A 15,531-nucleotide genomic window follows, 5' to 3' on the forward strand; every position below is an offset into this window, starting at 1 on the left:
TGTGTGTGTGTCTCTCTCTCTCTATAGATTTATGTGTATATATATATATATGTATGTGTGTATATGTATGTGTGTGTATGTCTATATATATATTAATATATATATTAACATAAGTGGAGTTCAATACATCAAGAGCAAGTAAAGACGGTCAATGATCATGTTGGCTAAGGCTTGGGAATTTCCCATGGCAAGGTCAGAAAGCACCCGCATCCCTCCATAAACCGCCGCCTCCTGTGAGGGGATAATAGATCAGCCAAGTTAGAGGCAGAGTTTCAGCTTAGGGGGTGGATGGGGGAGGGGGTGGGGTCACATAGCTTTCCCGGCGAACTCCGCACTGTACAATAGAGACAAAATTAAGACTTCTGCCTTTTAACATTGATACGCCTAAGAGAAAATGTGTTTGCAGAATATATTGCCAGCCCTGCCGCTTTAACACAGACTCTCCGGAGGAGGTGTGGTATGCTAAAGAAGGAGGCCGGATCATTGCAGAATAATATGACAGGGCGGATCGAAACCACAATCCTGCTGAATGGAGCGGGAGGCGTCACTGGCAGGGCGCGCGGCTCCTGGTGATCAGGCTTCTCGGAGGCGGCGGCAGCTCAGCCAGGGAGGCCCCGTCGCTGCCCCCTTCCGCCGCTCCATGTGAGGAATTACATTCTGTGACTCTCGGGACTCGTGAGGGAAACGGCGCCGGGACAAAGGCGAGGGCTCCGGGCGAAGCGCGGGATCCCGCCGGGGAGGCTGGAGAGCTTGCTTCGGAGGGTAAGGAGGCAGCGGAACAATGTGGCGGGGGAGGGGGGAGAGATGCGCGGCCAGCACTGGGGCGGAACAGCCTCAGCGGGAGACACCGGGAGGGCAGGAACGTGACCCTGTCCAGCTGCTGTGTGCCAGGAGGGGAGAGTGGGGGGCTAGTGGTGACTTCAAAGGGGACCAGATTTTCCGCATACGTTTTGTCGCTGCAGGATCACAGTGCGGTGCGTTCATCACTGCAGTGTATATTCTTGATGACAGTAATCCAGTCGCGTAGTTGTGACAAGGGGGATGCGCACTCCGAGGCAATATCTCATCCCTGGCTGTGAATGTAGGAGCGGGGTGGCTAGTTGTGGGAGTGAAAATAATGCGTAATGTGTAGTCTGGTTCTTTTGTAAAGCGCTCTAATGTCATCGGGCTAGATTGGCGCTATAAAACTGTACACAAAATACAAATAACGTGACTGTTCGTGTTCTATGTTACTTTGGGTGAATTTCGTGGAATCTGGGACTGTGCGGCATATAATCAGCTGTCGTGAACACAACCTCCCAGTTACAGCGCCAAGAGTCATTGGAAAGGGCAAGGGTGTACTTTCTTTTTACAGCCTTGTAATATATGTGGGAATGTCTAATGGTGCACGTTTTTTTAACAAGTCGAGCATACTCGCTTTTCTTGGTGAACTCATCTGTTCAGTGTCCCAAAATACATTCTGTGCAACTGGGTGGGACAGAACCCACTTGCAACCGTTAAAGTGCAATTTACACCCGAGTGGGAAAACTGGCCAGACTGTGACTTCTAGGTTTAACTGTTTCTCAGGCCCCAACCTGCCAGGAGAACTGCGACCCTTTAAATGCAAAGTCCCCCTTTCTAGGGGCACTCATACACTTTTTATACAAAAAGGTGACATCTGTCAACTTTTATTTTACTACTTGTTTCCCTAACTAACTCTCCCATCTAGGACAAGTCAAAGGGCAAATAAAATGGCCAGCTGTCGGCATGTACATTATACAGGGGGAGACATGGGTGGTTCCACTGCTGAGGCGCTATATTTACCTTTGGTGACAGGACAAGGGAGCTATTTTCTCAGCTGCGTAGATTACATAGGCCGTGAGGTGGTGTGTGCGATATGAGGTGGAGTGGGGGTTGGAGAGCGGGGATGAAAGCTCTTTTGTATAAAGCAAAAGGTAATTACGATGAATATATAGTTATTTAGTTACACTATGCTTCTACAAAGACAAGCTCATGAAGTCGATTGACCACGCCCTTCCCTCAGATTCTGAGTAACTCGTGTTTTGGTATTTAATAATGTGTTCCTATGAACGGTTAACTAAGTTTTTCGATCACATACCGAGGCATGAATAGTTCCGTTGTGCTGTGACAGCGCCTCGTGTCAGGTTTATACACTAGGTGGCGCTTCTCATGTTTGTGAATTTAAGGCTTTGTTTCTTGGTACGTTTTGGTCATTTTGAGAGGGCGGCGGGGGTTTGTAAAGCCCCCTGGATGGTGTCGGTTTTATTTATTTATTTAATTTAAGGGGCAAATAAAAATTTGGAATGCTGCTGTACAATAGGTACTTTTGTAATTTTTTAGTCCTTCTACCAGATGTGCTGTGCTTAGTTTCGAATTGTGACTTTATTAAATGAAAGGCACTTGGTTACATCTGATGGGAGGGTAAGGATTGTACAGTGTCAGTTTGTAGGTGCATCGTTACGATTGGAGTGATCATACACAAAAAACAGGCTGCAAACTTAGGAAACATTGAGACGTTGACAAAGGGGGCGATGTTAAGGGTGCCTATGGATCAGGTATTTGTAAAGCACAAACTGTAGCCAAAAGGAAGGTGAGCGCTATTTAGTGTCAGATGCAAGGATACAGTAAATCAGTCTTTGGAGAGGTAGCAGGTTTGTGGAAGTGGAGGTGGTCAGTCGGTCACTTAGTTAGGTGTAGTGTTTTTTAAAGATGTGTCTGTGGCACTATCCCAAAATGGGGAAGGGTTGGAAAAAATGTAGTAAATCTGACAGTAAGCAATGTTTTCTGTTTGCATGAAATGTGCTTTTAGGGCACATTTGGAGAGTTCAAGGTAGGAGTATCAATCGGAGGGACGTGACTGAGAACGACCACTGAACCTCAATGAGACGGAAGGGCATGGGGAAGGGCCTGCAGGTTAGTAGAGCAGAAGGTGGTGCAAGACGAGCCTGGGGATGTCGTAGAAGAGCGTCCATGTTGGGCTTTTAAGACTGATGGGAGTTTATTTATGTGGCCCTTTGCAAGGCCGGGAACCATCTAGCTTGGTATCTATGTAGAAAGGTGAGTGACGGTGGAGGTTAAGGAGGCTCACTGACTCCATGACTGACTTTGTTAAGGGGGAGAGTGGTACTGCTGGAGTCTAACTAATACGTTACAAAAGATCAACTTCCCCATAATTGGGGCATTTATAAATTGTGCAGCAATGTGGAACAGGAAGTGCTGGCGAAGCTCTTCTAATAGTCAGTCCTTGGTACCAGATGGAGATGATGGACTCCATCTTCATGGGGTAATTGAACAGCACACAGTCATTCACAAATGGTGAGGGAATATGAGATCTGTGGAGAGACAGGAAAGTACTATTATCTACTTCGAGTTGGAAGATAAACCAAAGGAAGAGAGGGGGTCATCATAGACCAGCGCCCAGGAGGGATCCCTAGAGGTCCATCTTCTAGGAGTCTGGCGGGCAGTGAGAGGGAGCAGCACCAAGAGGCTGAGGCAGTGTGGTTGAAGTTGCAGGAAGTCTATCTTTTCAGGGTAGAGCCCTTGCATCTGTGGAGGTGAAAATCATGAGTATAATGTGGTGATCAACTGTGTGGAAAGCTGGTGAGATGTCCTTGAAGATGGTTATGGAGGAGTGGTGGTTGTGGTGGATTGAAGGAAGAAAGTTGGATATGTGAGTGAGGGCCATCTCTTACATAGACATGGAGGTTTTAGGATGGAGAAATTCCTAGCCCACCTTAAGGTCACTTGGTGAAGTAGATTCTCGCGTCGCTTTGTAGATCAAGGCAAGGAGACATGAGCGGTCAGGTTAACACCCAAGGTGTACCAAAGACTCAAGTGTCTTATAAACCCCCTACTTCCATCTTACTTGCCCACACCATACAAAGTGTCCACAGCCTAAAAGGTCCCTCATGGCTCGTGGCCCTCATCAGCAAATCATTGCAGACAGACGGGCCTGTGGTTGTTATATTCACCTACCAAACAATTGAGTTCTCTTGACCTTGCACGTCCATGTATCTCCTCCACCACCTCCATCCCAAATATTTCCTGGTCTTTTTGAAAAGTCCTACTTCGGGCTGCTATACAAGGCGAAATATAGAAAATATTTTTGGACCTCGTTTTGTGGAGTTTGTATGGGTGTCTTCATGTCTTTAGGTGTCTTGGTAAAGCGCAACTACTCTCAAGTGAGGGTCTCGAGGTGCTGGGAGGAGGTGGGGAGCAGATCTAAGTGCTGGGGTCATTGGAAGAGCCAGGTCTTCAGGTTCTTCCTGACCTGGGGTAGCATGGGCGATAGTCTGAGGTGGAGAGGTAGGGTGTTCCAGGTCTTGGCAGCGTGGAAGGAGAAGGACTTTCCTCCGGTTCTGGTCTTGCGGATCCGTGGGACAGTGGCCAGGGCGAGCTGGGTGGAGCTGAGGTCTCTTTGGGTGCGTGGAAGGAGAGGCGGCTGTTCAGATGTGCTGGTCCGGCGTTTTTGAGGGCCTTGTAAGCGTGGGTGAGGAGTTTGAAGGTTATTCTTCTGTCTGCCGGGACCCAGTGGAGTTCGCGGTGGTGTTGAGAGATGTAGCTGTGCTGGGGGAGGGTGTGGACCATTTTGGCTGCGGCATTCTGGAGCTTGAAGAGGTCTTTCTTGGTTCACTGGAGGGCTCCTCACCCCAAAGCCAGGATCTGAGTGAGCCCCTGCATGCTCTTTGGTATAGGGGTGCATCCTTCAGAAGATGACCTCAGTTTGGGCAGTGCTCGGGTACTTCCTGTCGGAGTGGAGACACTGTTGGCTTTAGATACCTCTTGCACCCGTTGTCGGAGATTTCGCAGGGTCTGCGACCCTCTAACGCCCTGAAAAGTAGAGTTGCTGGCACCCTTCCCCACCCCCTAACTGAAAGCAGTTCGAGTAGCCTGCGGCCTTGTCTCGCGGGGGAGGGGCGGGCGCCCTACCTGCTCATGCTCCAGCAGACGGGCACTTGTTCGCCCCTCTAAAGACAGGTCACTGAGAGCTGAATGCACCCGGCCTTTCACTCCGTCAGGCTTGTGATCACAGAGCCGGGCCTCCCACATTCCTGACCCCAGACGGTCTTACTTGCATGTGCTTTCCTGGTAATTAGTTATCTCTTCCGTGACTTTGCTACACAGCTGTGCATGCTGTATATGTGTTTTATTTTAACACTGATTTAAGTCGACTGCTTAATAATGGAGCATTAGGCACTAGACTGAGAATGGGAAGTTTTTTTGGGACACGTACTGTAACAAACTTGTGTCGTCATTGGTGCCAGTCAACCCGTTTTAAGCGTTTTTTTTGCAGCAGGGAACCTTTTTTTCCCCTTACATTTTGATTATGATCTCTTTGTTTCCCTTCTCACTTTATCTCTTCCCTTTCACTTTTATGCCCCGTGTTTTCTTCTGCCGTTCTATTTTACTTGTCTCTTCCTAATCCCTTCTGCGTCTCTTTATTTCCCACTTCCCTCCCTTTCTTTTCCTCTTCCTCCCCTTTATTCTCTTTCTTTGCCTCTATATTCTCTCCTCCCTTTACTTTTCCCTTCCGCACATAGCAGCAGTCTCATGGAATACCCCGGCCTCCGCTCCCTCAGGCTCATTCCTCTCCTGTTAATGGCCAAAGAGAGGGCTGCCGTCGTTGTGTTTTATGTGCATCAAGTGCTTTCAGGCAGGTATTCGGAGTCCTCGCCTCTGCAGGCTGTCGTAATTGTTATGTTGTTAGGACAAGTGCTTTGCATACATACCCCGTCAAATCGATGCCGGTGTCAACAGTGGCCCACTTTGTGGAGAAATGAGCCACTTTCTCTCTTCACAAAACTTTAATCTTCATATTTTCCTGGTGTTTCTTAGATTTTTTTTGTTTTGTTTTATACACCGTGAAGTTTCCCCGAGGGCATTAGAATGCTTTACAAGATAACCTGACTAAGCAACAAATTGGGCCTTTTTGATGGGCGCGGGGAGATTAACTGACGAATTAAAAATCACAGGGCGAGCCAAGGGTGGGATTCAATCCGGATTGCCCAGTTCCAAGGTCGGCAGCTCTGGCCGCTAGGCCTCTTCTCCTCACCCACTTGTATATTATATTCTCTGCTGTGGAGGAGGCCGCAACAGCACTTTGACAGTTCACCATACTAAGTGCCCGATGCATGAGTTAGTGAGACTTTCTCCTAGGGTACCACTGATTTAGTCAGAAATGAGCCAAGATTGAGCATGGCCTACTTAATGAATTCAGGACTTCTACAAGGGTAAGTCATAGCAAACTCTTTGTGACTCCAGAGTAAAGTATTTAGTTTACTTTGGTTTCTTTGATTTGTGTCATGTGTTCACCATGGCACAAAGAAACTGGCAGAACTTAACTTAAAACATTAAACTGCTGGAAAAGATTTTCCCCTTCTTTGGATCTAATAAGATTGTCCGGATGAAAGCACCGAGCAGGCATCATGTGGCTGCCCCATGTCTGTTGCGCTTGCAACAAGCCGACAAATAGTGTGTAGCCCATTGTGAAATGTTCAAAGGGGTAAGAAGGCGGAATAGTGGATGCAGAGAATGTAGCCCATTGCACCACGATAAAAGGAGTAAAGCATCTTAATGACTAGTTGTCTTTATGGTGTCTGCATCTAGACCTTCGTAGAAGAGGAGGACTTCGGGCTGTGACTTGATAAGCTTTTCTATATTTATTGGGGCTTTTCGTAAAGTGTAAACCTAGCGCCCATGTGAGGAAACTGAGACATGGTGTACATTCACCAATGAAGGGAGGACGGTGAGTGCATGTACACATAAACACGATTGGTAACACAGGCTTGGGGAGATGACCTATGACGTCTATAGTGGCGATGTTGGTTTTCCCCATACGATACTACATCTTCCGGGTGCAGGCTAACCTGCTCCGGCACTGCTCACCCACTAGGGGAAGCTCAAAGTGCTGTAGACAGTCTTGTGCCTCAGCGCAGACTCACAAGAAACTGGCTGGGTTCCTAAGGGGGGGAGGCGAGCAGCACAGGGACATTAAACAGCTACCTTCACCAGTTCCGTGCAACCCAACTTCTTTGGGTTGAACATACTTTGAGATACCCACCACCTGGTCTACCTCGTACTCTTATGTACACCACAAACACAACTGTCTCTCTTCTCTAATCGTGGGTGAGTACACGGAGTTACAAGGCATCCACACTAATGTAGATTGCAGATTAAAAGGCCTGCCACGAATATGAAATTAACTGTCCACCATCTTTACTCGTGTCATGGTGGCGTGGACTTGAGGACAGTAGTTATCCATGTTAGAGGGAGTACCACTTTGGATGAGCCCAATTTCGGTGAGAAACCTGCTAACAAAAACTTGCAGACCACCTACCAGGGAACTCAGGATATGAGTGTCCTGGGCAGGAAACATACCAGGTAGATTAGAAAATACTGAAAAAAGGAGCAGTGCGGCACAGGGAGACTGTGCCAGGGACTCTTGACAGCACAACCTGGGAGCCATGGCCTCGTGAGAGTCCTAGACAGGTGTCCTTTGAGAAATACCACATCCTTCTAATCAGTCTGGTTAAAAAACGATTTTTACAACGCTAAATATTCCAAGGTGCATTCCGAATATGGTAATTCTGCCTAAGCCAGGCATAGGTGTATTGAATGACTGGCATGTTTATGTAGCACTGGAATCTGTGGGCCTTTGTTCCGCCACCAGCCTAAAGTACAAATTGAAGAATAACCTCGCTGTTCTGCTTCCACTTACAGCTGGCGCAGAGCCAACATACAATAATAAAAAACTGTTGTTAAATTAGGTGACTATTTAGAGTTAAATATGTCTAAAATCCATTCCCGGAAATAAAATATTTCTGCAAGCAAATGTTATGTTTTAAATGACTATCCGTTTTTAAAGTTTGTTTAATCTCTGATCACGTTGTTTGCAATTTTGTTTTACATGTTTTACTTTTTGCTGTGCAGTGACGTCTCTTCTGCCAATAGTATGACCGCTAAAACCTGATTTCTTAATTAATGCAGCTAAACACTTAGGCTCTTGGGTGGTGGGGGCTATTTTAAAATTCATTATAAACGTAGTTTATCTCTGCTTTCTTTTGGTCTGTATCTACTCTAAACTATTGCCCCCTCAAAAGCATTGCCTCGGCTAGATAACTCTGGAAGCAGTGTCACAGTATGTGTAGTTGTGGTGTGACCTAAAAGACAGAGTGTTCTCAGGTGCCCGGGCTCTACTTTATATTCCTCGTGTCCTCCAGCGATACCTGAGGACCAGTAGGCTTTCCTGTGCTAATATGTTCTTCATCTGTGAGCCATTTTCAATTCTGATTTGATTAAGGTGTAGTTTATTTAGTTTTAATATTAGTTCTGACGTGCCAATGGTTGCTGGCTAAATTGTGTTAAATAAAAATATGGAATAGCTTGATACCGCCTGGCAATGTTCTTTCAAGATCTCTGCTTTGGTCCCAGGGTACTTACTGAACCCCACCTTCTCGTACACGTTGTTCTCAACTGAATTTTGGTTGCACCTTTAATCCAAATTTTAATAATGAGTTTCATGTTTTGAACTATTATCGTATGCAAAGTCGAATTGGTCGAAGGCTAATCAAAAATGTAAAGCCAGCGTATGATGTGGAGCGTCCCGTTAGTCCCTATGCAACCACAAATGCCTATGCTGTACCTGCTGCGCTAAGGTGTTTGTTGTGATATGATGAGGATTTCACCTATAGAAAAAGCTTTTGGGAGTGACGTGGTATAGCACATGCAATTAAGTACAAATCACCTGTTCATCTTCTTGGTTAATTACAAAATAATTCCATGCTGTGATCACTTCACACGACTACACCATTTTTTTTGGAGAGGACCTGCTGACCATGCAGATCCGTGTAAGTACCACCTGCATCTCTGGTTGCTGTGGATGCACTTTCAACTAGGTACAAAATACATCTTAACTTATTAAGGTGTTTCATAATATGCTATACATAAGCTTTTGACTCCCTCAAAGTGCAGAAGTGAGTCTGAATAATTCAGTTTTCTGGGGTTTCTGTGGTGTGGGTGGATTGGTTTGGACCTCAGGCTAAGGCTGAGGGTATGACCTTGTCTTGAACCTTTTGTTGTCATGATGCTTGTGCTCTGTTTTATCCGCCTGAATGACCGTGACTGGATTGTGTTGCAAGCTGATAAGCGGAGTTTTGTGGCTTGAGTGTTGCCTGGTGCTGGGTTTTGCCTGTTATTTTTGCTTTTTCACAGAAGGCTTTGTGGATATTGCAGAGAACCGTGACTTTGGTCCTGGCTTCGACTGGTAGCCAGTGGAGTGCTATTGAAGCCCCCTTCCTATTCTCTCTCACACATAGATTGAGGCACCTTCTGGCTGGCTGGGTTTGTAGCCTGGCAAAAGGCCATTTTGGAGAGGTCTTTGTAAATATGCCCAGTTGGGACAAGAAAGGAGGTCTGCCAAATCCACCCACAGGTCGGTTTTGGAGTAATTGGGAGTATTTTGAGGAGTAGGAAACACTGGTAATTAATCCTCTTTACTACTGCTTTCAATTGTGGAGCGAACAACTGTTCGGAGTCAGAATATATTATTGTAATGATATATTTTGGATATTGACGTTTGCAGCAGACTAAGTTACACGTGTCTTACAGGGCTGGTGCATTAGGGTTATTTTTCCAGAAGAAACAGTGCTAGACAATCAATTCCAACTTCTGAATGTGTGACATCTTTTTTCATCCAGTGGTCTATGTTGTGCTTGATCTGCCTTAGTACCGTAGGTTGACTAACCAACAAGTTTGTCTACATGCAAAAAACCTTGATAATATAAGAATGCAACAACTCTGGCCAGTAAATTTAAGAAAGTTCATATATGGGATCACTTGCCATCCTACGGCCATTCAGTTGACCGATAGTGTGTCAATGGCGCATCGCCAGTTTAGAGAAAAAAATAAACTTGCCGAAGTATGTAATTCAATCTGCTGATGCAGGTGTGCACATTTTGATCATTCTTTCAGCGAACCACTATGCTGTTTTAAAGTTAACATAGGTTCTGGAATAAATACTTGTTTGCAGTGGCATAATTTTCTTAAAGACATGAGGAGGTGGAGATATATTACAGGACCTGTGACAAACCACTTGGTTGGTTCCTGCCAAAGAAAAGGGTTATAAGACTTAAGAAAAGCTCTAATGAATAGTCTGCATGCACTAAGAGGTAAGTACTAATTATGCTCTAGCCGTTACAGGGTCTTCGTTGCTTGGTGCAGATGAAGGAAGTATTGTTAACACCTGCTCAGCTTTTGGCTGTCTTTTTTGGGACTGTACACCTTGAATAGGGCATTCATAGAGTGTCTGTCACTCATTAAATGTGGGATGTGCGAAAAATGTACTTAGATTGGACGCTTTTCAAATTGAAGGCATTCGTTTTGGATCACAATGAAGTTTCTGATAGAAATGAGGACTTACATTGACTAGCCCACTTTTTTTTATGTTGAGCCTAGCGCAGCGTGCATGCGCTGCTCTGAGAGGCTTATTGTAAGTACTCAAAACTTCTCCGTGTGGGTCTGAATCCTTCCACACATCAGATTGGCTTTTACGTGTCTTTCAATAATGAAAGCACGCAAATGGTCAAAGGCGGTGCATGTCCCACCTCCTTTCCTGATGTTCAGTCCCTCATAGTTTTGCTCTCTGGAGCGAGCAGCAGCACGCAGAGTGGCAGCTGCATTCCTGGTGGGTCAGGTTACACGCAACGCGCTGTGCTTTCCCTTTTGCTTGTTATTGACTGCTTTCTATGAGCGCATCGAATGCTGACGGCTTGCTTTTCGGCAGCGTACAGGCCTCTGCAATTATCGAAAAATCACCAGACAGACACGTTTTGTTTATGTCCAAATGTTCAAGAAAAATGGAATTGCCAGAGGGAACTTCATCAGGGCTCTTGAATGTCCAACTGAGTAGTCAATATAATATGTATGGTAAGAGGGTGAACCTCAAGAAAGCACAGTCAGCCTCAAATGAGAAATCGACCTATGTAGCGGGATCTCGTACCCAAGAATTGGGGGTTACCAAAAATCCAGGATTAATTTGAAATAAATAAAGGTCCAAGGAACCGCTTTACCTTCGAGGGACTTATTGATTAAAGGTTCCTATTATGCAGCCTGTAGAGCATAGAAGTCTCGCGTAACGGCATGATAACCGGCAGGACTTACCATACATATTATATCGACTACTCAGTTGGACATTCAAGAGCCCTGACGAAGTTCCCTCTGGCAATTGGGAACGAAACGCATTGGCTGTGTGCCAGTTTTAAAATTAACTAAATAAAGAAGTTTTTTTGGGAACAAAATTGGCCGGATTGATTGACTCCGCAACAAGTGCACCTTCTATTTTTCTTGAACATGTGGCCATTATTTGCATCTCCAGACGGCGGAAGTGATTGCACCATCTACTAATAGATTGTACATAGGGATTTTATGTGCTTGACCCTGGTCAGCCGTTTGCTCTTTTGCTGTTAATTTACATTTTGTTTATGTGTTTGTTTATTACTCCTTTGAGCCCCCTCCCGATGCCCCACGGCAGGTCGTTATACCTGGGAGTGCATGTCTGGCTTTCTCTGCCTCCATGGACCCCAGGCTGCCTGCCGCTCATGGTATCTGCCTTTCGCTCATGGTATCTGCCTTTCTCGGAGTGATGCAGGCTCTCGGCACTCCTTGCTCCTGTGTCGCCCTCTGCACTCAATCCCCTGCTGCCCGGGGCGGCTACCCGCTCTTTTCCAACCCTTTCCCTCCTCTTGGTGTCGGGACACCGTTTGCACCGTAGCCCTCACCCCTCCTGCAACTTCCTGCACTCATTCGCCCTGGAGTGTTACTGACGTTACAATGCCCATCTCCCTCGCTACGCCCTAGATCATTGACAGTGAGTGTTCCTAGGGCACACGGATCGCATACTGCAAGTGTGATCTAAGATGAAGATGTTTTTCGGTCTAGGGTTTGGTAGCATAACTGCCAAACAGGCCTATATATTTATAGAGGGGACTTCTGTTTCGCCCCTTTCAGCTATTGACTTTTTTCAACCAGCCTCTTTCAGCCGTTGTCTTTGGACATTGTCAATCATGCCTTGGCTCAGCCCAGTCATAGTTTTCAACTCTGACTTAATGATATTGGCAATTTATGTGTTCCCTTTCACCTCCCCTCAAGTGCTTGCATTGAATTGCATGAGGGACAACTTTGCACTTATAACTCTGCCTGATTTAGAGTTTGTGGGCTAGAGTAACCCATCACAAATCCAATGGAATACCCTGTCCCCCAAACCCTTGGTCGGCCATCTTTATTTGCACTAGAGCGGACGATACGTTTTACGTCAATTAACCCCCCTTTGACTTTGCGGCAGGAATCCTTCCTATGATGGCCTGACAGAGTAGGGGCTCGTCGGAGGAAGGGCTTAAAATATTTTTTTAAACGGCTTTACACCGTCCACCCTAAATAGGGCTCATGTGTACAGCCCCCACCCTTTCATTACTGCCAGGAATAAACTGACGGTAAGGGACAGGAAAAAGCACCATAATGTGTGTCCCTCTCCCTCTTTTTTTCACTCTTTCTATTGTTTTTCACTCTACATTTTTCACACTCCTCTTTTTCTCTCTCGTTCTCTTTCTCTCCCTTTCTTTCTTCTGTGTTTGTTTTTCTCTTTTTTTCTCTTATTTCCCCCTCCCTCTCTCTCTCTTTGCTCTCACCCACACTTACTTCTCAGGGTGTGGGGGTCATTAGTTTTTTTCGTTTTCTCAAAAAAAACTCCCACATTTAGAGTTTGTTTTTGAAGAACAAAAAAAAGTTTTAAAAGTTTGACAGCCAGCTGTCATGGCTGATGGTATCGTTTGTCAGACTTCTCCTACATTGAAAGGAATCGCCATGATGGCGGTTCCTGTCAATGTGCAGAGTTGTCTACAAGCCAGCCGGAAACTATAAATTTAGCAGGCAAAGGTCCCTCGGGACAATGGTGGTATTGTCCTTCACCATCCCAACGAGCAAACTCCGTCTGCCAAACTCTAAATCAGCTCGTGTCTGCTTCTGATGGCTCCCTCATTGTGTCTCACTCTAATGTGCTAATGCTGCATGAGTTAGACAATAATCCCAGACCTTTTGGCGTTGCCAATGCTAGTTATTTTTGTGTTTTATAGAAACAATTTGTGTTTCTTTTTATTGCAATCATTACAATAAAGTGCTCTACTGGGATACATAAAACAAACATAGTCTGATTTTTGCCCCTCCTCCCCTCACAGTAGCCATTGTTGGCCTGAGGTTGAGCCATATGTTCGTTTCAGCCCCAATGCGACTTAATTTAACCCCTTCGCCGCGGCAGGAATTCCGCTGCGGCGCTGGGGGGGGGGGGGTTCGGGGCAGCGCGGTGGTGCTGTGCTCGTGACGGAACCGCTCCGTCACGAGCCACGGTTGAGCTGTGCTCATGACGGAGTGGTTCCGTCACGTCTCCGCCCACTGCGCTAATCGCCCGCACAGGCGGGGAATTAGCGCCGCGTGGGCGGAGCGGCGGCCAACAGCCGCAGCATGACGGAACCACTCCGTCATGAGCACAGCGCAACCGTGGCTCATAACGGAGTGGTTCCGTCATGAGCGGGGAAGGGGTTAAGAAGTCATCTGCATTGGTTACTTGTGGCTGTCAGGATTTTAAGAAGTCATCTGCATTGGTTACTTGTGGCTGTCAGGATTTTAAGAAGTCATCTGCATTGGTTACTTGTGGCTGTCAGGATTTTATCAAACGTAGTAGGTTTGTCCTGCAGCATTTTGTGGAAATCTATGACCCAAGGATATCTTTCCCTAAACCAATCACTCTTTGTGCATTTAATTTAGGACCAGGATGGCTGTATCCTTTTGAAAGTTCTGAAAATCAGTTTTCATGTAGTGGGGAAAAGATTTGAACCTTGGCCTGGAATAAGCTGCCTCAAATTACCCAACAATGAGCAGGCTACTTTATTTTTAGATGGGAGGACAATTAAGCCCCTACACTAGACATCCTTAATACTTTATTTGCTCATCTGTTTATTCATTTTTTCCAAGGGGTACAAGAATGTCATCAGTGGTGACCTCTGAGTTTAGATCTACATGGGAATGCGTAGTGGCTCTCAAGATTTAACATAGCTGAATAAACATATGAAATTAACAGAATCTGATGTACATTGTTAGAGAATTGCCAGTGTATAGTGTTGAGAGGTATTCCACAGAACCAAAAGAAGGACGTGAACTATTGTAGGAAACCAAGTGGAGGAGGAGTGGGAAGTTCTTGCCCTTCTTGTCTCTGATCAAGTCCCTCAGACCCTGTCTTGTATAGAGGGGGGAACCATCAAGAGGGAGAGTTCAACTTTAATCAAAGACCTGTAGGGAATGTAAGTGAGGAGGTGGGGAAAAGCAAACGAGTTAAAATCTGGAGGTGAAGTTGATGAGAGGGCGCCAGATAGTGCTAAACTTCTCAGTGAATGCTAGTGAGCGGGAGATATGTTACATCGCCAATGCATGCCGCAATCTGTTGAACCATAGTGCTATTTAGGGGTGGGGGGGAAGGAGGCGCGTTTGCTTTTTTTCCTGCCAAAAAAGGGTGATCAGTTGTTAAGCCGCTTCTGTCATATAGCTGAGGGTTATCCAGTGAAAGCGTGTCTTACCTGCTGAGTAGGTTGTAGGCCTGAGATTTGTATGGCCGGGTCTGGTGGGATTGCAGAGCTTGCTCTTAGGGCCAGATGTACGACGCATTTTACTTGCCTCAAACGGCCTATCTGGTCGTTTGCGACTGGTAAACTGTATTTTCCCATATACCAACTCTATTTTATGAGTCGGTAACCAATTACCAAGTTGCAAAATAGGGTTTGCGAGTCGCTATTAGGAAGGGGCGTGTAAAGGGAATCCGTTCCGAATAGCGAGTCGCACTGGTATGTATGAATGTTTTATGACCGGGAATGCGGTTGCAAAACATTTGCACATTACCACGAATTTCAATTGGTGGTAAGCCATTCGCGAACGGAAAGTGGTCCCCAAGGGACCCCTTCCCCTTTGTGAATGGGGACGCCAAAAAATGTTCAGAGCAGGCAGTGGTCCCATGGACCACCTTAAAAAAAAAAAAAGAGCATTCTGTTTTTCCTTTAAGGAAAACTGGATGCATTTTTTTGTAAAAAGCAGTCGCAGACATGGTGGTCTGCTGACCCCAGCAGGCCACCATCCCTGTGAGTGCCGGCCATTCCCAATGGGTCGCAAATTCCGACCTGCCTCATGAATATTAATGGGGCTGGTCCCCTGCAACCCATTTAGGAATCGCAAGTAGAGGCAGGAGGTGCACAGTGTGTTGACTTGGGCCATCATGTTCAGCTTGTCATCTAGGATGATCCCTAGATTTGCTTGCGTGGTTTTGGGGTATTGGTCCTAGCTTGGACAACCATCAGGTGAAGTCCCATGTGGAGGTCTTGTTGCTGAAGATCAGTACTTCCATCTTCTCGTAGTTGGGCTTCAGGCAGCTGGTTCGCATCCAGTCTGCTACCATGGTCATGCAGTTAGTGAAGTTGGTTCTGGTGGCAGTTGTCATGT

General features: G+C 46.1%; 1 protein-coding gene across 4 annotated transcripts in view; it reads left to right on the plus strand.

The window, feature by feature from the left end:
• Positions 1 to 280: 280 nt before the first annotated feature.
• Positions 281 to 15,531, plus strand: part of FARP1 (FERM, ARH/RhoGEF and pleckstrin domain protein 1) — a 581,296-nt gene continuing 566,045 nt past the window's right edge. For all 4 annotated transcript variants that reach the window (XM_085622106.1, XM_085622108.1, XM_085622109.1 and 1 more), the window contains exon 1: positions 281 to 762. The gene's annotated coding sequence lies outside the window, so the exon portion shown is untranslated. The remainder of the gene's footprint in view (positions 763 to 15,531) is intronic.

This window comes from Triturus cristatus, chromosome 8 (genome assembly GCF_964204655.1).
Source record: "Triturus cristatus chromosome 8, aTriCri1.1, whole genome shotgun sequence".
Taxonomy (NCBI): domain Eukaryota; kingdom Metazoa; phylum Chordata; class Amphibia; order Caudata; family Salamandridae; genus Triturus; species Triturus cristatus.